This window comes from Erythrolamprus reginae, chromosome 2, assembly GCF_031021105.1.
Source record: "Erythrolamprus reginae isolate rEryReg1 chromosome 2, rEryReg1.hap1, whole genome shotgun sequence".
NCBI lineage: Eukaryota > Metazoa > Chordata > Lepidosauria > Squamata > Dipsadidae > Erythrolamprus > Erythrolamprus reginae.
The window spans coordinates 191831383-191853891 of NC_091951.1; the positions used below are offsets into that span (position 1 = coordinate 191831383).

Here is a 22509-nt window from a genome sequence, read left to right on the forward strand (position 1 = left end):
GAAAGGAAATGATTGCATTTACTTTTCTCATGAGATATAGTAAAATGAAAAAAATAAACCTCTGAGGTTGTTCCTTGCTTGGAACAAAACACCCTATTTGGAAAGGTGATGGATGGTGATGGATTTTCAAACGGCTGACTCGGTCTGAAAGGAGTCCAAATTTCAGTCATTTGTAGAAGCCGTGCTTCAATGAGTTTCGACAAGGACTGTCTAATTTGAATATAACATTTAGTTTGATTGAATAATATGCATTCAGTTTTATAATTGGTTCCCCTTATTTCTAATTGGTTTTCAGCTAAAATCTAACCCTGGCGCTGTTTGCCCATAGGTGGTGCCCAAGGTATAAGCACTTTTTTCTTCCTGTATATTTCTAGAAAGTGTAAAGTGAGCGTGAGAAAGTGTTTCGATGCAAAGGAGAGTTTCCTAAAGTTCTACTTGGCTCCGTATCACCTGCTGAAGTACTGTGTGCTTCTAGCAATTAGAAGTCCTCAGAGCTTAGTTCAAATCTGGAAGGGATGTCAGACTTTTGCAGTAGGCCAGATCAAAAGACTTTGCTAGGATTACAGGAATGCTGTATTTTATTGTTATAGAATAGAATAGAATTTTTATTGGCCAAGTTTATTTAATATGTTTGTGAGTGACATAGGGGAAGGTTTGGTAGGGAAGGTTTGCCTATTTGCCGATGATTCTAAAGTGTGCAATAGGGTTGATATTCCTGGAGGCGTCTGTAATATGGTAAATGATTTAGCTTTACTAGAAAAATGGTCAAAGCAATGGAAACTGCAGTTTAATGTTTCCAAATGTAAAATAATGCACTTGGGGAAAAGGAATCCTCAATCTGAGTATTGTATTGGCAGTTCTGTGTTAGCAAAAACTTCAGAAGAGAAGGATTTAGGGGTAGTGATTTCTGACAGTCTCAAAATGGGTGAACAGTGCAGTCAGGCGGTAGGGAAAGCAAGTAGGATGCTTGGCTGCATAGCTAGAGGTATAACAAGCAGGAAGAGGGAGATTATGATCCCGCTATATAGAATGCTGGTGAGACCACATTTGGAATACTGTGTTCAGTTCTGGAGACCTCACCTACAAAAAGATATTGACAAAATTGAATGGGTCCAAAGACGGGCTATAAGAATGGTGGAAGGTCTTAAGCATAAAACGTATCAGGAAAGACTTAATGAACTCAAACTGTATAGTCTGGAGCAGAGGTCCCCAACCGCCGGTCCGCGGACCGGGACCGGGCCATTGGGGCTTTTCAGCCGGTCCGCGGCGCCAGGGCCCTCTCGGCCTTTCCGCACCACCAGCGGCGCTCCCCCCGCCAGCCAGCCAAGCCCCGCGCCCGCCGGAACCGGCTCCTCGCTCTCCCCCCGCCGCCCGCCGCGTTTGCAGGAGGTGGGGAGGGTTGGGCGGCCCGCCAAGGCCAGGAGGGACGCCGCTGCCCCCCCTTCCCTCTCTCCGCCCGCTGCTGCGCCTCCTTGACGCCGAGAGGAAATGCCGGTAAAGGCTTTCCTCAGCGGAGGCCGGCGAAGGTGATATTGAATGTCGGGGGAGAACGGGCGGTTGCGCGCGCTCCCTATCTCCCTGCTAGCCCACTCGGAATATTCAAAATAAGAAAAACCTTTGCCGGCGAAGGCTTTTCTTATTTTGAATATTCCGAGTGGGCTAGCAGGGGGATAGGGAGCGCGCGCAACCGCCCGTTCTCCCCCGACATTCAATATCACCTTCGCCGGCCCCGCCTCTCCTGCAAACCCCCTTGCTGAGAGCCCGGGGCGAAAGTGCTCTCGCAAAGGTGAGGCGGGCAGGGCGTGCGCGCGTCATCGCTGAGAAGAACGGAGAGAGAACGAGAGTGAGTGAGAGCAACAGACAGCAAGATAGAGAGAAAGTGAGAAAGAGAGAGTGAGAAAGGGGGGGAGAGAAAGAGATAGCAAGAGAGAGAACAAGAGAGAGAAAGAGCATGAGAAAGAAAACAAGAAAGAGTGAGAGAGAGAGAAAGCAAAAGAGACAGAAAGAAAACAAGAGAGAGAAAGTGAGAAGAAGAGAGAGAAAGAGGGGGAGAGAGAGAGAAAGAGAGAGGGGGAGAGAGAGAAAGAGAGGGAGAGGGAGAAAGAGAGAGGGAGAGGGGGGAGAGATAGCAAGAGAGGGAGAGAGGGAAAGGGGGAGAGAGAGAGGAGATAAAGGAAGAGGAGAGAGAGAAAGGAAGAGAAAGAAAGAAAGAGGGATAGAAAGAGAGAGAGAGTGAGAGATGCTCAGTGAGCCTTTCTTTGAAGTTGCCTTTCTTTCTTTCTCTTTCTTGCTTTCTTTCTTGCTCTTTTTCTTTCTCTCTTTTACCTTCCCTTCCTCTATTTCTTCTTTTCTTTCTCCTTCCTACCTTCTTCCCTGACTCTCCCCTTTCATAAGTTTCCTTGCTTCCTTCCTCTGTTCCTGTCCCTTCCCCCTTTCTTTCTTTCTTTCTTTCTTTCTTTCCTTCCTTTCCTCCCTCCATTTCTTGCTTTCCTTTTCCTTCCTCCCTTCTTTCCTCCCTCATTCCTTTCTTTCACTCCTTCCTCTCTTACTCTCCCCTTTCACACCTTTCCTTGCTTCCTTTGCACCCTTCTTTTGTTCCTGTCCCTTCCCTCTTTCCTTCCTTCCTTCCCACCCTCCGTCCATTCATTCACCCATTCCTCTCTTGATCGCCCCTTTTACGGCGCCGCTGACAGCTAGCTCCCCCCCCCCCACCGGGCCATGGAAAACTGGTCTAGCTTAAAGCCGGTCCCTGGTGCAAAAAAGGTTGGGGACCTCTGGTCTGGAGGACAGAAGGAAAAGGGGGGACATGATCGAAACATTTAAATATATTAAAGGGTTAAATAAGGTCCAGGAGGGAAGTGTTTTTAATAGGAAAGTGAACACAAGAACAAGGGGGCATAATCTGAAGTTAGTTGGGGGAAAGATCAAAAGCAACATGAGAAAATATTATTTTACTGAAAGAGTAGTAGATCCTTGGAACAAACTTCCAGCAGACGTGGTAGATAAATCCACAGTAACTGAATTTAAACATGCCGGGGATAAACATATATCCATCCTAAGATAAAATACAGAAAATAGTATAAGGGCAGACTAGATGGACCATGAGGTCTTTTTCTGCCGTCAGACTTCTATGTTTCTAAGTGTGATTGGACATACAAGGAATTTGTCTTGGTGCATATGCTCTCAGTGTACATAAAATAAAATATGCATTTGTCAAGAATCATGTGGTACAACACTTAATGATTGTCATAGGGGTCAAATAAGCAACGAAGAAGCAATATTAATAAAACTCTTAGGATATAAGCAACAAGTTACAGTCATACAGTCAACATGGGAGGAAATGGGTGAAAGGAATGATGAGAAAAACTAGTAGAATAGAAGTGCAGATTTAGTAGAAAGTCTGACAGTGTTGAGGGAATTATTTGTTTAGTAGAGTGATGGCATTCAGGGAAAAACTGTTCTAGTTGTCTTGGTGTGCAGTGCTCTGTAGCGACGTTTTGAGGGTAGGAGTTGAAACAATTTGTGTCCAGGATGTGAGGGGTCAGTAAATATTTTTCCCGCCCTCTTTTTGACTCGTGCAGTATACAGGTCCTCAATGGAAGGCAGGTTGGCAGCAATTGTTTTTTCTGCAGTTCTGATTATCCTCTGAAGTCTGTGTCGGTCCTGTTGGGTTGCAGCACCAAACCAGACAGTTATAGAGGTGCAGATGACAGACTCAATGATTCCTCTGTAGAACTGTATCAGCAGCTCCTTGGGCAGTTTGAGCTTCCTGAGCTGGCGCAAAAAGAACATTCTTTGTTGGACTTTTTTGATGATGTTTTTGATGTTAGGTGACCATTTTAGGATAGTGATGGCAAACCTTTTTTCCCTCAGGTGCCCAAAATGTGTGCCCATGTGTTATTATGCATGTGTGCCCACACCCATAATTCAATACCCCACACACTGCACATGTGACCCCTCACAAACTGCCCCCCCCCAAGCATGACACCTCCTGCTCTACTGTTTCCTGACTTCCAGTGGGCCCAGTAGGGCCATTTTTCATCCTCCCCAATCACCAGAAGCTTTCTTGGAGCCTGGGGAGGGGGAAAATAGCCAAATATTTATTTATTGGATTTGTATGCCGCCCCTCTCCGGAGACTCGGGGCGGCTAACAGCGACAATAAAACAGTGTACAATAGTAATTTGGTATTAGAAATGATTAAAAATCTATTAATATAAAAACCAAATATACAGACATACATACCATGCACAGAATTGTAAAGGCCTAGGGGGAAAGAGGATCTCAATTCCCCCATGCCTGGTGGCACAGGTGGGTTTTAAGTTGTTTACAAAAGGCAAGGAGGGTGGGGGCAGTTCTAATCTCTGGGGGGAGTTGGTTCCAGAGGGCCAGGGCCGCCACAGAGAAGGCTCTTCCTCTGAGTCCCACCAGGCGACATTGCTTAGTTGACGGGAACCGGAGAAGATCCACTCTGTGGGACCTAACTGGTCGCTGGGATTCGTGCAGCAGAAGGCGGTCCCTGAGGTAATCTGGTCCGGTGCCATGAAGGGCTTTATAGGTCATAATCAACACTTTGAATTGTGACCGGAAACTGATCAGCAACCAATGCAGACTGCGGAGTGTTGGTGTAACATGGGCATATTTGGGAAAGCCCATGATTGCTCTCGCAGCTGCATTCTGCACGATCTGAAGTTTCCGAACATTTTTCAAAGGTAGCCCCATGTAGAGAGCGTTACAGTAGTCAAGCCTCGAGGTGATGAGGTCATGAGTGACTGTGAGCAGTGACTTCCAGTCCAAGTAGGGTCGCAACTGGTGCACAAGGCGAACCTGGGCGAACGTCCCCCTCGCCACAGCTGAAAGATGTTTCTCTAATGTGAGCTGTGGATCGAGGAGGATGCCCAAGTTGCGAACCTTCTCTGAGGGGGCCAGTGATCCTCTTCCCAGGGTAATGGACGGACAGATGGAGTTGTCTTTGGGAGGTAAGATCCACAGCCACTCCGTCTTGTCTGGGTTGAGTTTGAGCTTGTTGAAAATATGCTCTCCCAGAACCTCAGCACAAGCCAAAAATCAGCTGGAGTTGACCTAGGGCAACTGCTTGTGTGCCAGGATAGTTTTTTCTCTAATCTGGCATATTCCAAACATGTTGGAACTGCCATTCCCATAATTCCCAGCCAAATAATCCATCAGGTTGAGTTTCTGGAAATTGTTGACTTCTAGCACTTTGTTGGAGAAGACAACGGCCAGCTATTTTTCCAACAATGTCCTGAGCTGTGGTCCTGCAAGTATCAAAAAGGTTGAATTCTTCATTCCTTGCCAGCTATGTGCAAGATATGTTTATGCTCTTTGGAAGAGGAAATAACTGGTCAAAATTAATCAAAGCTTTCACAATGGTTTGCAGGATTGAAAGCCTGAATGGGCTGCTCTAAGTTGCAAACTGAATTGAGAAATACTGCATGAATAAATTGCCCTTTCCTTGGTAATAAAACCACTTATCTCAACAAATCAGAGTCACTAAGCTATGAAAACTAGTCTTTCATTTCTGAAATATTTTCTGCCCATCTCTACTCAACAGATTGATTTAGATCCTGTTTTCTACAAGTACAGTGGAACCCCGACATAAGAGCCGCTCTACTTAAGAGCAACTCGAGATAAGAGCTGGGAGGGGAGAGATATTTTTGTTCTACTTACAAGCCCAAATTCGAGATACAAGCGCCAAGGAGCTGTCTCCTGAAGCCAAACGCTAACTTCCGCGTTCGGCTTCAGGAGACAGCTGCGAAGCGGCGCACGTGTTTTAAAAGGTTGCAGCCGGCCTGGGGGGCTGGGGGGGGGGTGCTTGCAGCTTTCTTTCTTGCTCTTTTTCTTTCTCTCTTTTACCTTCCCTTCCTCTATTTCTTCTTTTCTTTCTCCTTCCCACCTTCTTCCCTCCCTCCCTCCTTTCACTCATTCCTCTCTTACTCTCCCCTTTCATAAGTTTCCTTGCTTCCTTCCTCTGTTCCTGTCCCTTCCCTCTTTCCTTCCTTCCTTCCCACCCTCCGTCCATTCATTCACCCATTCCTCTCTTGATCGCTTAAAGCCGGTCCCTGGTGCAAAAAGGGTTGGGGACCTCTGTCCTACAGGATTGGGTGGCAGAGAAGTTGAACATATGTAAATTTAAAAGTTTAAGAAAGTTTACAAGTTAAGTGAAAGAAACTTCATTATTCATTTATATGTACATGTACATTTCTTCATTAAAAACATGTCTTTCTGCATAATTTAGATTAACTTTGTGAGTTTTTTGAGGGCTGGAACCAATTAAAATTATTTACATTAATTCCTATAGGGAAAAGTCGTTCGAGATAAGAGCTGCTCGACTTAAGAGCCCAGGTCCGGAACGAATTAAACTCGTATCTCGAGGTACCACTGTAATAGTTAGATTGAAGAATTTGAATTACAATTGACTTTTAGAGACAAGCATCCCACTTTGCTGCACACAACAGATTGACAGAGAAATATGACATTTGGAGAATGCCAAGAGCCTTGGTGGTGCAGTGGTTAGAGTGCAATACTGCAAGCTACTTCTGCAGATCACCAGCTGCCAGTAGTTTGGCAGATCGAATCTCAGTAGGCTCAAGGTTGACTCAGGCTTCCATCCTTCCAAGGTCGGTAAAATGAGGACCAAGATTGTTGGGGGCAATATGCTTACTCTCTGTAAACGGCTTAGAGTTGTAAAGCACTGAAGTGGCATATGAAGTGGCCTCCACCCTCCTTGCCTTTTGCAAACTCCTTAAAACCCACCTCTGCCATCAGGCATGGGGAAATTGATTCCCCCAGGTCATTTCTGTTTTACACAAGGTTTGTCTGAGATGTATGATTGTTTTTATATTAAGGGTTTTAAATTGTTTTTATCTTTGGATTTGTACCGTGTTTTGTGATGTGAGCCGCTCCGAGTCTCCGGAGAGGGGCGGCATACAAATCTAATTAATAATAATAATAATAATAATAATAATAATAATAATAATAATAATAATAATAGAATAGAATTGAGGAGAAGCAGCTAGAGAAATTAGTGAAATAAGAAGATCTAAAAATCGAGCTGCAACGACTCTGGCATAAGCCAGTGAAAGTGGTCCCAGTGGTACTTGGCACACTGGGTGCAGTGCCAAAGGATCTCAGCGGACATTTGAAAACCATAGGAATTGACAAAATCTCCGTCTGTCAATTGCAAAAGGCCACTTTACTGGGATCGGCAAACATAATTCGCCGCTGCATCACGCAGTCCTAGGTGCTTGGGAAACGCCCGACTGGTGGTGATGAAATATGAAATCCAGCATAGTGATCTCGTTTGCTGTGTTGTACTGACATAATAATAATAATAATAATAATAATAATAATAATAATAATAATAATAATAGCTGCCCCGAGTCCGCGGAGAGGGGCGGCATACAAATCTAAATAATAAATAAATAAATAATAATAATAAATAATAATAATAATAATAATAATAATAATAATAATAATAATAATAATAATAATATAAATCTAAATGCTAAATGCTATTGCTATCTTGGCCTTAGAGCAGCAAGCCAGCAAAGATTATATCTCTGGAAAGTTGTAGTGTTTGGCCATACAAAAGATAGAAAGGAAGTTTGATTTAATTTCCATAGTTATCACTGCAATGGTTACTTCTCATCTTTTAATACTACTTCCCTTTTGTCTTACTAGAAATGTAAGTTTTGTACCAGTTTCTGGGGAGGTTCTGGAGACTGAAGCAAAGCTTCTGAAGCATTCAGTAGTTTACATTTGATTAGTGCATTAAGGAAAAAGGATTAAGAGAATGTTCATTCTCACACCGCCACTTCCCTCTGCACCATGGAAGACTGGAGGCAAGTGTTACAAATGTTGCAACCCAACCTCTGCATTCTTACATACTTACCGTATATACTCGAGTATAAGCCGACCCGAGTATAAGCCGAGGCACCAATTTTTGCCACAAAAACTGGGAAAACGTATTGACCCGAGTATAAGCCGAGGTTAGAAAATGCAGTGGCTACTGGTAACTTATAAAAATGGAAAACCATAAAATTACATTAATTGAGACATGTTTTAGAATATTTATTTTAAAAAAACCCAGTAAACTAGCTCTGTAAATTTAAAAGAGGGTAAACAAATTAACAATATTAACAATAAATTAAAAAGTAAAAAAAGTAGCTCGATCAGGAACAAAGCTAAAACCTAAGAGTTAAAATCCTTCAAAACTGGATTCCTTCTCATCATTAATTGGATTTACATTATTGTTCTGTTTTTATATATGCTGTGAGCCACCCTGAGTCCTTGGAGAGGGATTGCATACAAATCCAATTAAATAAATAAACAAACAAACAAACAAATAAATAAGTGTATCCAAAGAAGAGCTTCAGCATTAGCTGCTGTGAGGTTATCAGCATAGAAAACCAAATAGATAGATAGATAGATAGATAGATAGATAGATAGATAGATAGATAGATAGATAGACAGATAGATAGAAATAGATACAGATAGATAGATAGATAGATAGATAGATAGATAGAAAGAAAAATATAGATAGAAAAATAGATAGATAGAAATAGATACAGATAGATAGATAGATGATAGATAGATAGATAGATACAGATAGATATAGATAGAAAGATAGATAGACAGACAGACAGATAGAAAAATAGATAGATAGATAGATAGATAGATAGAAATAGATACAGATAGATAGATAGATAGATAGATAGATAGATAGATAGAAAAATAGTTAGATAGAAAAATAGATAGAAAGATAGACAGATAGAAAAAGAATTCCTGTCTAGCTCTGCCTCATAACACATTATTAGATCCTATCCAAGCAAGGACAGCAACTACCACAAAATACCAATGCAGAGAGAGCAAGGAATAGTTTACTCACCGTTGCTTTTTTCCCCTCTCGGTTGGAGCAAATGGCTGCCTCTGCTTGAGCTAGGGAGAGGAACTACGGCGTGCGAGAGGGGACAAAAGCTGGTGCCTCCTCGCTCTGGCTCAAGCAATGGCGCCCTCGTGTGGTGACTTTGTCAATGACCCGAGTATAAGCCGAGGCTGTGTTTTTCAGCCCATTTTTTGGGCTGAAAAACTCGGCTTATACTCGAGTATATACGGTACTATTCATGGGAAATGGCTCCCAATTGATATCTGCTAAACAGGGTATCAACTACTGGGTTTCAGGACAGTATCTTAAGTCTCTTAAAAAAACTGCAACTAACCATATATCCATAAGTTAGTACAGGGAACAGCTGGTCATGCATTAAAAGGCAGCCAGATGGATACCTTTATATTCCTATCTCAAAGTAATCCTCCATGCTTTAAATGAAGTAGGCTATAGTTGCAATAAATTTTATGTCATCATCAACTTCTTAAAGCTCATCAAGATACTGCCATATTTTCTGCCAGAGACTTTCCAACTAATTTCTACCTCTTTTTGTGTGTTTTGTTTTATATGTTTCATTTCCAAAAATGGCTTCATTTCTCAAATGAAAGAGGAGGAACTGGAGCTTATGGAGAGGGCTGAGATCTTGTATTTAATGGGCTGCTAGTTTAGATTAGATTATTATTAGAGTTAGAAGGGACCTTGTAGGTCATCTAGTCCAATCCTCGGTTCAAGAAGGAATCCCTACATTATTTCTAACCTCCCTTTGTAAGTCTCAAGTGTTGGATCTCTCACAACTTCCACAGGCAAGCTGTTCCACTCTCACCATCAGAAAGTTCCTCCTTATTTCCAGGTTGAATCTCTCCTTGGTCAGCTTCCATCCATTATTCCTCATCTGACCTTCTGGTGCTTTGGAAAACAGCCTTGACCCCCTTTTCTCTCTGTGGCAGCCCCTCAAGTATTGGAACATGTCTCCCCTGGTCCTTGTCTTCGCCAGACTGGCCATGCTCATATTTCTGCAACTGCTCTTCATATGTTTTAGTTTCCGGTCCCCTTATCATCCTGGTTGCTCTCTTCTGCACTTTCTCTAGAGTTTCAGTGGGTTTTTTTGTGGTGTAGTTCACCCCCATCTTTTCCGATTGGGGACAAGAAAGGCAGTCAGAGCGAATATTTATTTTTATTTTTATTATTTTTATTTTTTATTTTATTTTTTATTTTATTTTTTTATTATTTTTTTTAGTTTAATACACAATAATACACAATGAATGTCATAGAGGATATAGTAGAGAAGAAATACGAGATATAGGAGAGACTATAGGACAGAGGACAGAAGGCACTCTAGTGCGCTTATGTACGCCCCTTACTGACCTCTTAGGAATCTGGAGAGGTCAACCGTGGATAGTCTAAGGGTAAAATGTTGGGGGTTAAGGGATGATACTACGGAGTCCGGTAATGAGTTCCACGCTTCAACAACTCGATTACTAAAGTCACATTTTTTACAGTCAAGTTTGGAGCGGTTAATATTAAGCTTGAATCTGTTGTGTGCTCTTGTGTTATTGTGGTTGAAGCTGAAGTAGTCTTTGATAGGCATGACATTGCAGCATATGATCTTGTGGGCAATACTTAGATCATGTTTAAGGCGTCGTAGTTCTAAGCTTTCAAGAATACTGCTCAGCTAAGTGGAGATGATTAAGTCACTTCTTCCTAAAGGGAATAGAACTGAAATTCTCTTCTCCAATAATGATTTATATTATCTTATTAAGATCATCTATCAATGAAATGATACAAAGGCTATTGTCACTGCTATTATTTTGGCACATTAATAGTTGAATGACTCTAGATAATGCTATGAATCACTAGTTGGGAAATGACCTTGGAATAGATTGAGTTTCTCCTTAATCGTTTGTGAACACCATATTGATTACTAATCATAGATTAAGATTTCCCCTCTATTCATAAACCCACATTGCTCATATTTTAGAACTTCTCCATACAATTAGAGACAAGGCATTTATTTTGGATAGAACCACGGCAGATTGCTTTATTGAAGATAATAGATAATAGATGCAGTGCAGAAGTTATTTGGAAGGCTAAATATGTGAGGATCCAGTTAACTGCATTCAGTTTCAAAAGTGGGTATTGGGAAAAAGGCTTTTGAGGTAATGAAAAATAAAATTTGTAAAACTAAGCTGGGGTGGCATTTTGCTCCGCTGTCAAAACAAAAATGTTGTGTAGATTAATAAAGCAGTATAATTGTCCATAGGCACTAGTAATTTGTTTTCCCATTCCCATTTGCAATTAAAATGTTGCAACAAAACGCCCATGATTGTATAGATTTGACGTCTTATTAAATTCCCTCCCGGTCTGATGAATTCTGTATCCTCTCTATTGTATCAGTTAAAAAGAGGCAGTAGTTATTGGACTGAAAGTGATACTCCATGTGTTCAAAAGTACCGTTTTTATAGGTATTTTTATAGGTTTATGGTTAAGTGTTGATGCTGAAATTGCATTCTGGGGAGAAACGTGGCTTAGGTTTAAATCCAATGTGAGTATTTGCATTTTCAAACAGGCCTGTAATTTTGACACTTAAGTGTCAGCTTCCTCACAGTGGGGAATTATAAACTGTTATTGCCAGTGTATCAAAAGTATTGGATATATGACCCAACTAGATAAAACAAAAGCTTTTGCTTCTTCTTTTTTTTTGGCAAAGAGTTGAAATTTCTTCTGCATTTATATTTTATCTTTGCATCTGTTCCCTCTCTCTCTCTCTCTCCCTCCCTCCCTCTCTCTCTCTCTGTCTCTCTCTCTCTCTCTCTCTCTCTCTCTCTCTCTCTCGTGCAGTATGACAGAAAAAGAGATTCTTGAGCCATCCACTTCACCCATATATTTAAGGGGGAAATCTCCAGAAGGGGTAAGTATTATGGGTTATCCTAAGGGTGTAAATCCTAATTCCCCCACAATCAGCCATAGGGTCTTTCTGGAGTTTTTTCCAACCTCCTGTCCTCTGGATATTTTGAATTATTGAGAGAGAAATCTGAGAGTTATAGTCCGGTATATCTGGACGCCACAAGGTTGAAAATATGCTCTGGAGAGACATGTTTATTCAGAAAATCCAATGATGCCGGAACCTTCTAACGACAGCCTTTGGCCCATCCTAAACCGCATTTACTGAGTTCACAAGGAACACATTTTTTTTACAATTGACTTGTTGGGTTTCATGACTGGAGAAGCTACCTCCTCTTTACCCTTATTTCTACCAAAAGTTAAATGTGCTGCCATTGGTCCCACTTGTCCAGCCTCAAATTGACCACACTTCTCTTTTCTGTGATCCACTACAAGACTTGCCCAATGGGATTTTTGAGAATGTATTTTCTTGAACAGTCAACATGCTACAAAGTACTAGTGGTCAATAAGGTAGATCCTTGGAACAAACTTCCAGCAGACGTGGTTGGTAAATCCACAGTAACTGAATTTAAACATGCCTGGGATAAACATAGATCCATCCTAAGATAAAATACAGGAAATAGTATAAGGGCAGACTAGATGGACCATGAGGTCTTTTTCTGCCGTCAGTCTTCTATGTTTCTTTGTTTCTATTAATAATGTTAATTACTTGTTTTTAAGTAGAAAAAAAAAGGAGAAGGTGCCTCCACAGCAAATTATAATGGAATAATGGCAGTACCACAGACACCTTAAGCATTTTTTTCTTCTAATGCACAGTTCTTTCACGCTTCCTTGCTTATGAGAATACAAATTCTAATACAATGCACCATGTCCAATTTAAAAAAACCCACATTCATGGGGGTAAACATTCATGGGGGTAGTTCAATTGGAGAAACCTTTTGAAGACCCCATTATCAGACTCCTAACAGGATTTAATAAACCCAAAGCTTTATCCTTACAATTAGTTTCTCTCCAATTTTGAAGATCTCCTGGGAGTGGGAAAGAATCTACTTCTATCAAGACAATTGGTTCTATTTTCAAACTCTTCTTGTCATCAAAATATTAATGTCACCTGGTAACTTAACTCATTAGATTTAATCCTAACTCTAGGGCAGAACTGGGCAAATCATTGCCCCACTTCTATAGGGTGGCCTTTTAAATCCAGGTACCTGTATTGTTCGCCATTGAAGTTGCCAGTAAAAGCTTTAGAATTCACTTTGCTTTTTTAAACGAAAGATTGTGGGTACACATGGAAATCTGCTGTTCAAGAAACACACTCCCAAATCCTATTTAAGCGGCAAAACTACATCTAGGAATGAAATTGCAACCTGGTTGAAAACTGCCCGGCATCGTGGAACTTTGCAAAAAGGAGGTCAGATTTCTGTACTGGTGGATATCTTATCTCGGTGAAGCGGTTAAATATATTTAAGTCTGCATATTTGCTGCAATCTTTCAAAGGTTCATGGAATTCCTGAAAGCTGCAGAGAATGGATAAGTTTTGGTATTGCGAAGACGTTTAGCAAGCTTATCTGTGAGGAATTTCATGTGGAAAGATGAGCTAGCTTTTGGACAAAGGCATGGTTTCTTTCTGTGAGTTCTGAGCTTTAGCACGGGCGTATAAATCTTAGAAAAGTGAGAAATATGAGGATATACACATTCTTTTCTGTGAGGCTTGTAACATCTGAAACCACTATTGATTATGGCAGTGTTTCCCAACCTTGGCAACTTGAAGATATTTGGACTTCAGCTCCCAGAATTCCCCAGCCAGCGAATGCTGGCTGGGGAATTCTGGGAGTTGAAGTCCAAATATCTTCAAGTTGCCAAGGTTGGGAAACACTGGATTATGGATTCACTAAAAATGCTGGATTAAATCAGCCTATGCTGTATCAAATAAACCTATGACCCATGGCAATTGGTGGTTAATGTATATTCTTACCTATGCATCCTATTCAGCTTCTGCATTTAAAATAATAAGCAGAAACCCAACAAACCAGGATGTGTGTTTGAAATTCAACACTACTCCATCAACTGCTTCTAACCCAGCTAAACTCATAGGTCTGAACTCTGCCTTTCTCCAAGTTGAAAAGCTGTTTCTATTTCTTGTGCTGTTTCTTCCCCCATCTGTCCTATTCTGGTAGGTGTTCCATTCCATAGAAGAGTTCCAACTATCAAGTGACATATTATTTTGCTAGGTCAATAGTAGTTCAGTGCTGGGTCCATTTACTTAATTAAAATGCCAGAGTCATAGTGGTAAAATAAAGCACTTTCACTGGTCTATAGCAGGGCTCTCCAACCTTGGCCACTTTAAAACTTGTGGACTTCAACTCCCATGATTCCTCAGGCAGCTTTGTGGACTTCAATTCCCAGAACTCCTCAGCCAGCTTTTCTGGCTGAGGAATTCTGGGAGTTGACGTCCACAAGTCTTAAAGTGGCCAAGGTTGGAGACCTCTGGTCTATAGCATATCCTAGATACTTGCAAAGAAGGTGTTGGTATCAATCCTGAAATGAGCCTGGCTGAGGCCATTTTTGAGGCTTCATGGTTGCCACAAGGCAGAGGGGAGAAAGAGGGGAAAAACTTTTTATTTTGGCAACAAAGCCAAGCTATCCAATTTCCCCCCTCCCTTTCTCCCCCTCTGCCTTGTGGCAACCATGAAGCCACATTAGAATTCAGGGAGTACAGTTGTGGATACTGGTTTCAAATGGTGGCATTATCATGTAGTTTTAAGTAACAGGGTAATTTTTAATCTGCATTCTGCATCAATGGAATCGGAGCAATAACCTCCCACTTTATGGAGCTGTTCTCCAGTTGGTAATAATATCTCCGAGACCGCCTTCTACCGCACAAATCCCAGCGACCAATTAGGTCCCACAGAGTGGGCCTTCTCCGGGTCCCGTCAACTAAACAATGTCGGTTGGCGGGCCCCAGGGGAAGAGCCTTCTCTGTGGCGGCCCCCGACTCTCTGGAACCAACTCCCCCCCGGAGATTAGAACTGCCCCTACTCTCCCTGCCTTTCGTAAACTCCTTAAAACCCACCTTTGTCGTCAGGCATGGGGGAACTGAATCACCTCCCCCGGGCATGTACAATTTATGCATGGTATGTTTGTGTGTATATTTGCTTAGTAAATGGGTTTTTTTTAATATTTTAAATTATATTTCCATTTGTCATGAATTGTTGTATCCTGCTGTGAGCTGCCCCCGAGTCTGCGGAGAGGGGCGGCATACAAATATAATAAATAAACAAACAAACAAATAAATAAATAAACAAACAAACAAAAAAATAAAATAAAATAAAATAAAAATGATATAAGCGAAAGAACAACAGGAATATGAACTAAAAATAATTAAGAATCAAGTCTGTAAAATGTGGGTTCCTATTAGAAATAACTTTGACAATCTAACTTAATAATAATAATAATAATAATAATAATAATAATAATAATAATAATAATAATTTATTGGATTTGTATGCCGCCCCTCTCCGTAGACTCGGGGCGGCTAACATCAATAATAAACACATGTACAATCCAATAATAAAAAAACAACTAAAAACCCCTATTATAAAACCAAACATACACACAAACGATACCATGCATAACTTGTAGTGGCCTAGGGGGAAGAGCTATCTCAACTCCCCCATGCCTGGCGGTATAAATGAGTTGAGTACTTTACGAAAGACAGGGAGGGTGGGGGCAGTTCTAATCTCCAGGGGGAGTTGGTTCCAGAGGGCCAGGGCCGCCACAGAGAAGGCTCTTCCCCTGGGGCCCGCCAAACGACATTGTTTAGTCGATGGGACCCGGAGAAGGCCAACTCTGTGGGACCTTATCGGTCGCTGGGATTCGTGCGGTAGCAGGCGGTTCCGGAGGTAATCTGGTCCTCTCTCCTCTCCATTTTTAAAGATCTCTTTATTCTGCCTTTGCCATTTTTATAAGTAACTCAAGGTGGGGAACTTACCTAATACTTGTTTCTCTTCCTCCTATTTTCCCCCATATCAGCAATTGTATTGAGACGGGTTGGGCTGAAAGAGAGTGACTGACCCCCAGTCACCCAGCTAGCTTTCATACCTAAGGCAGGATTAGAACTCACAATCTCCTATTTTCTAGCCTGGTACCTTAACTACTAGATCGAATACTGGGCACCCTAATATTCATAAGTACTTTTGAGAACGTATTTCATATGCATCCTCCACATTGCTTAAACTAAGCCCTTTAAGTCAGACCATTATTCTGATACTTTTATTTCAGGTAAAAGCTAAAAATGCCTTGTCCAGTGCCCAAATACTTCAAATACTTCAGAAGAAAAGGATTTAGGGGTAGTGATTTCTGACAGTCTCAAAATGGGTGAACAGTGCAGTCAGGCGGTAGGGAAAGCAAGTAGGATGCTTGGCTGCATAGCTAGAGGTATAACGAGCAGGAAGAGGGAGATTATGATCCCGCTATATAGAATGCTGGTGAGACCACATTTGGAATACTGTGTTCAGTTCTGGAGACCTCACCTACAAAAAGATATTGACAAAATTGAACGGGTCCAAAGACAGGCTACAAGAATGGTGGAAGGTCTTAAGCATAAAATGTATCAGGAAAGACTTAATGAACTCAATCCGTATAGTCTGGAGGACAGAAGGAAAAGGGGGGGACATGATCGAAACATTTAAATATATTAAAGGGTTAAATAAGGTCCAGGAGGGAAGTGTTTTTAATAGGAAAGTGAACACAAGAACAAGGGAACACAATCTGAAGTTAGTTGGGGGAAAGATCAAAAGCAACATGAGAAAATATTATTTTACTGAAAGAGTAGTAGATCCTTGGAACAAACTTCCAGCAGACGTGGTAGATAAATCCACAGTAACTGAATTTAAACATGCCTGGGATAAACATATATCCATCCTAAGATAAAATACAGAAAATAGTATAAGGGCAGACTAGATGGACCAGGAGGTCTTTTTCTGCCGTCAGTCTTCTATGTTTCTATGTTTCTAACTAGTGAATTAATTGTATGAGTCCGATTTGTACGAGGGACTGGGAGTCTCCATTTGTCACTCTGTTCATTGAGCAATAACTGTGATGGATGAGTAGTGTAACTCATTCTTGTTACATGCCTTGGGTCTTCCGTTAAGGTAAGATCTGTCATTCCCCTGGTAACAGGTTGGCAAGCTCAAAATATCATGAGCCTATTATGACTGCATAGGGCAATTGCCACTGACTGCCAGGAAAGAGGGGAGCAGAAGGCATTTGTAAAAGACATTTGTACAAGTCCCAATTTCCATGCAGACTTCAGGTAGAAGATCGAATTAGTAAGGACTTTGGAAACCTGAATTGGGAGTGATATAAACCATCAGACCTGAAGTGGAAAGCGCTAAAGGCAAACCTGTGACCTGATTCAGACATTTCACTAAATCAAAATGTACAGTGTTTGATCAGTTTCTGACTTAGTAAGATTTTATTTATTTATTTATTTATTTATTTATTTATTTATTTATTTTATTTATTTATTAGATTTGTATGCCGCCCCTTTCCGTAGACTCGGGGCGGCTCACAACACAATAAAAACAGTTCATGACAAATCTAATAATTTACAATTTAAGATATTTTTAAAAAAAACCCATTATTAAGCAGACATACATACAAGCACACCATACCATACATAAATTGTATAGGCCCAGGGGAGATATTTCAGTTCTCCCATGCCTGACGACAAAGGTGGGTTTTAAGGAGTTTTAAGGAGGGTAGGGGCAGTTCTAATCTCTGGGGGGAGCTGATTCCAGAGAGTCGGGGCCACCACAGAGAAGGCTCTTCCCCTGGGGCCCGCCAACCGGCATTGTTTAGTTGACGGGACCCGGAGAAGGCCCACTCTGTGGGACCTGATCGGTCGCTGGGATTCGTGTGGCAGAAGGCGGTCTCGGAGATATTCTGGTCCAATGCCATGAAGGGCTTTAAAGGTCATAACCAAGATGTGCAAACCCAACCCTTTGATATTTATTCAGCGATTAAACACAGCATGGTTTAATGTGCTAGGCACACAGTGCCAAAAATCTCACCTAAGAAATAGACTTTTAGCAGAAGAGAGTTCGATATTCTTGTTTTGCCATAGAGTTTCCTAGAGAGAGGAATTGAAGGGTGAAACGGAAGTGAACATTGGCAAGAGTTGTAGTTCTTAACCATACAGAAACTTTGAAAGAGAACATAGGAATGAAAACCCTCAAACGCAGACAGGAGAACCTACAGAATAGCACAGATGGAAATATTGCTCAGGCAAACAGACAGCTGTTTGCTTGGTATGGGATCTATATTCTCATATTTTTGTTCTGAGCCCAGAATGTTGTGTGTTGGGTAAAATCATATGTTCTCTGTTGCCAGACGCCTACTGCAAGAGCACCCAAAGCTGCAAGAATTTCTGCATTTCATTAACCTGCACGATTTCAGGCTCTCTGGAGACCCTGAATATGAATAAATAAATATATGCAGGCGAATGATTTGCTGCTCTCCCCCCCTGAGACAGATACTATCAGCCCTTAGCCCCAGGGAATGGGTTGCATGTCATGCGTTGCTTTCTCCTTGCTGACTATGGATTTTGCAACTTGTTCCTTTCCCAGGAATCCTCTGAACTCTGCTGCTTGGACCGCCCTGCTCAGTATAGAAGCAAAACCGTCCTCCTGTCTCAAATATTACACCGTTCACTTGGCTTAGGGTCAAGATGACCTTGTGGGGAAAAAAGTTACTGTACTGATAGCTTAGGGATTGATAGGACAGTAGGGGTACATACAATATAAATTTGCACTTCAATGAGGACTTAGAACTGGAGGAAGAGACCTTGGAGGTCTTGTAGTCCAGTCCTCTGTTCAAGTAGGAGAATCTATACCATTTCAGACAAATGACTGCCTATTCTCTTCTTAAAAGCAGGGGTGAAATCCAACAGGTTCTGAAGAACCGGTAGTGGAAAATTTGAGTGGTTTGGACAACTGGCAAATACCATCTCCTGCTAGCTCCAGAGCAATAGCATTTAGAGTTAGAGTTTAAAAGCACTTCATAGTGCTTTTACAGCCCTCTCTTAAGCGGTTTACAGAATCAACCTATTTAATTTAATTTAATTTAATTTAATTTTAAATTTATTTATTTATTTACTTATTTACTTACTTATTTATTTACTTACTTATTTACTTATTTATTTATTTACTTATTTACTTACTTATTTATTTACTTATTTATTTATTTATTTATTTACTTACTTATTTACTTATTTATTTACTTATTTATTTACTTACTTATTTACTTACTTATTTATTTGTTTATTTATTTGTTTGTTTATTTGTTTATTTAGTTTGTTATTTATTTAGTTATTTAGTTATTTATTTATTTATTTATTTATTTATTTAGTTAGTTAGTTAGTTAGTTAGTTAGTTAGTTAGTTAGTTAGTTAGTTAGTTAGTCCAATACAAATTGAAAGTTAAAGAGAATAATATTGCCCCCAACCATCTGGGTCCTCATTTTACCCACCTCGGAAGGATGGACGGCTGAGTCAACCTTCAACCAGTGGTGAGATTTGAACTGCTGAACTACAGCTAGCAGTTAGCTGAAGTAGTCTGCAGTGCTGCTCTCTAACCACTGCACCATCCCTGACTCATGGAGATTTTGCAGTAACCTTCCCCTGCCATGCCCACTAATCCACGCCTACAGAACGGTAGTAAAAAAAAATGATTTTGCCACTGCTTTTAAGCTTCCAGTGATGGACCGCCCATGATTTCTGGAGGCAAGCTGTTCCACTGGTTAACTGTTCTCACTGCTAAGAAGTTTCTCCTTAATTCCAGGTTGCTTCACTCTTTGATCAGTTTCCAACCATTGTTTCTTGTCCTGCCCTCTGGTGCTTTGGAGAATAATTCGACCCCCTCTTCTTTGGGGCAACCCCTCAGATATTGAAATTAGGTCCCACAGAGTTGGCTTTCTCCGGGTCCCGTCAACTAAACAATGTCAGTTGGTGGGCCCCAGGGGAAGAGCCTTCTCTGTGGCGGCCCCGACCCTCTGGAACCAACTGCCCCCGGAGATTAGAACTGCCCCTACTCTCCTTGCCTTTCGTAAGCTCCTTAAGACCCACCTGTGTCGTCAGGCATGGGGGAACTGAGACATCTCCCCCGGGCATATACAATTTATGCATGGTATGTGTGTATGTATGTGTGTTTAGAAAATGGGGTTTTTTAAATGTTTTTAGTAGAAATTTAGATTTGTTATAAATTGTTTTTTCACTTTGTTGTGAGCCGCCCCGAGTCTGCAGAGAGGGGCGGCATACAAATCTAAATAAATAAATAAAATAAATAAATAAATTGTTGCCATGTCACCCTTAATTCTCCTTTTCTTCAGATTAGCCAAACCCAAAACCTGCAGTCGTTCTTATATGATTTAGTTTCCAGGCATTTGATCATCTTAGTTGCTCTTCTCTTAGTTTACGGGTGTCTACTTTCTCAGGTGGGGTGAGCCAGCTCCCCCTCTCACTACCAATGGAGAGAACGCAATGAACTGAGGAATTATTCAAAAGCTTAACCTTCTTCCCTCAATTAGGCTGTGTGCCTTTCTGGGTATTTTCCCAGTCTATCAGATAGTCCTCAACTCACAACCGCAACGGAATCCAACATTTCTGTTGCTAAACAAGACCGTTGTTAACCAGGTTTTGCCTCATTGTATGAATTTCTTGCCACCATTGTTAAGTTAATTCACTGCAACTTATTCATTCATTCATTCATTCATTCATTCATTCATTCATTCATTCATTTATTAATTAAATTTGTATGCCGCCCCTCTCTGCAGACTCGGGGTGGTTCACAGCAACAGAAAACAATATATAGTACAAATTCAATAATTAGAAAGCTAAAAACCCATAATTTAAAAAACATGCACACAACATACCAAACATAAACAGTGTAGGCCTGGGGAAGTTATCTCAGTTCCTCCATGCCTGATGGCAGAGGTGGGTTTTAAGGAGTTTAAGAAAGGCAAGGAGGGTGGGGGCAGTTCTAATCTCAGGGGGGAGCTGGTTCCAGAGGGTCGGGGCCGCCACAGAGAAGGCTCTTCCCCTGGGACCTGCCAAATGACATTGTTTAGTCGACAGGACCCGGAAAAGGCCAACTCTGTGGGACCTAATCAGTTGCTGGGATTTGTGCGACAGAAGGCGGTCCCGGAGATATTCTGGTCCGATGCCATGAAGGGCTTTATAGGTCAAAACCAACACTTTGAATTGTGACTGGAAATTGATCGGCAACCAATGCAGACTGCAGGGTGTTGGTGTAACATGGGCATACCTTGGGAAGCCCATGATTGCTCTCGCAGCTGCATTCTGCACGATCTGAAGTTTCCGAACACTTTTCAAAGGTAGCCCCATGTAGAGAGCGTTACAGTAGTCAAATCTCGAGGTGATGAGGGCATGAGTGATTGTGAGTAGTGAGTCCCAATCCAGATAGGGCTGCAACTGGTGCACCAGGCGAACCTGGGCAAACGCCCCCCTAGCCACAGCTGAAAGATGTTTCTCTAATGTGAGCTGTGGATCGAGGAGGACGCCCAAGTTGCGCACCCTCTCTGAGGGGGTCAATAATCCCCCCCCCAGGGTTATGGATGGACAGATGGAATTGTCGTTGGGAGGCAGAACCCACAGCCATTCCGTCTTATCCTGGTTGATTTTGAGTCTGTTGACACCCATGCAGGCCCCAACAGCCTCCAGGCACCGGCACATCACTTCCACTGCTTTGTGAAGTTAGTAACCCAATTGTGAAGTGAATCTGACCTTTCCTGACGACTTTGCTGGTCAGAAGGTCAACAAAGGGGAATCACATGACTGCAATGGTCACAAACCTGAGTCAGTCACCAAAGCGTCTGAATTTTGATGATGTGACCAGGGGAACATGCTGTAATGGTTGTAAGCAGGCGGGGCTTGCTGCTCCCGTTGCTACTAGTGGGCTGCGCGTGCACAGGTGTGGGCTGCTCCCCGGATGGGGGGGGGAACGCAGTGGGGTAGTGAAAATGGAGCTCCACCCCAGAGCACCCAATTTGCAGTGAAATGTGTTGAAAGAAAATGCAGGGCGTCCTACATAAACCACGCCAACAGTGTGGTAGTAACAATGTTGGCAGCCCATCACTACGTGCGCAGCTTCATGTCTCCGGCGTGTATGGTGTCCGAGTGAGATTTTGCTTCTGCGCATGCGCAGGAGACAAAATCTCATGAGGGGATGTGCATGAGAGAGATTTCAGTGATTTTCTTTGCTTCCGTGCATGCGCAGAAGCAAAAGAATCAGTGAAATCTCTCGCACGCACGCATCCGTCCCTTCACAAAATGTTTCTTCCTGCACCTACGCAGAAGCAAAATCTCATTCGGACGCATACGCATGCACACTGGAGACACAAAGCTGTGTGCGCAGCTCAATTTTTGCTATCAGTGCAGCGTCCTCATCCGTACCCGTAGCAACCCACTACTGGTCGTAAGTGTGAAAAGTGGTCGTAAATCACATTTTCCAGTGCCGTTGTAACTTTGAACGGTCACTAAATGAACTGTTCTAAGTTGAGGATTACCTGTACTGTGTATGTACTATTTATTCAATTAAAAGCCAGGGACACCTCTCTAATAAAAGCTGGTCCAGTGGCCAAAGCAGCAGGGATGGATTCCTGAGACTGACATCGTTCCAACTGATCT

General features: G+C 41.9%; 1 protein-coding gene across 1 annotated transcript in view; it reads left to right on the forward strand.

The window, feature by feature from the left end:
• The first annotated feature begins 13201 nt into the window (after positions 1-13201).
• STAC3 (SH3 and cysteine rich domain 3) overlaps positions 13202-22509 on the forward strand; it is a 42984-nt gene continuing 33676 nt past the window's right edge. Inside the window, exon 1 of the mRNA XM_070736063.1 lies at positions 13202-13215. The gene's annotated coding sequence lies outside the window, so the exon portion shown is untranslated. The remainder of the gene's footprint in view (positions 13216-22509) is intronic.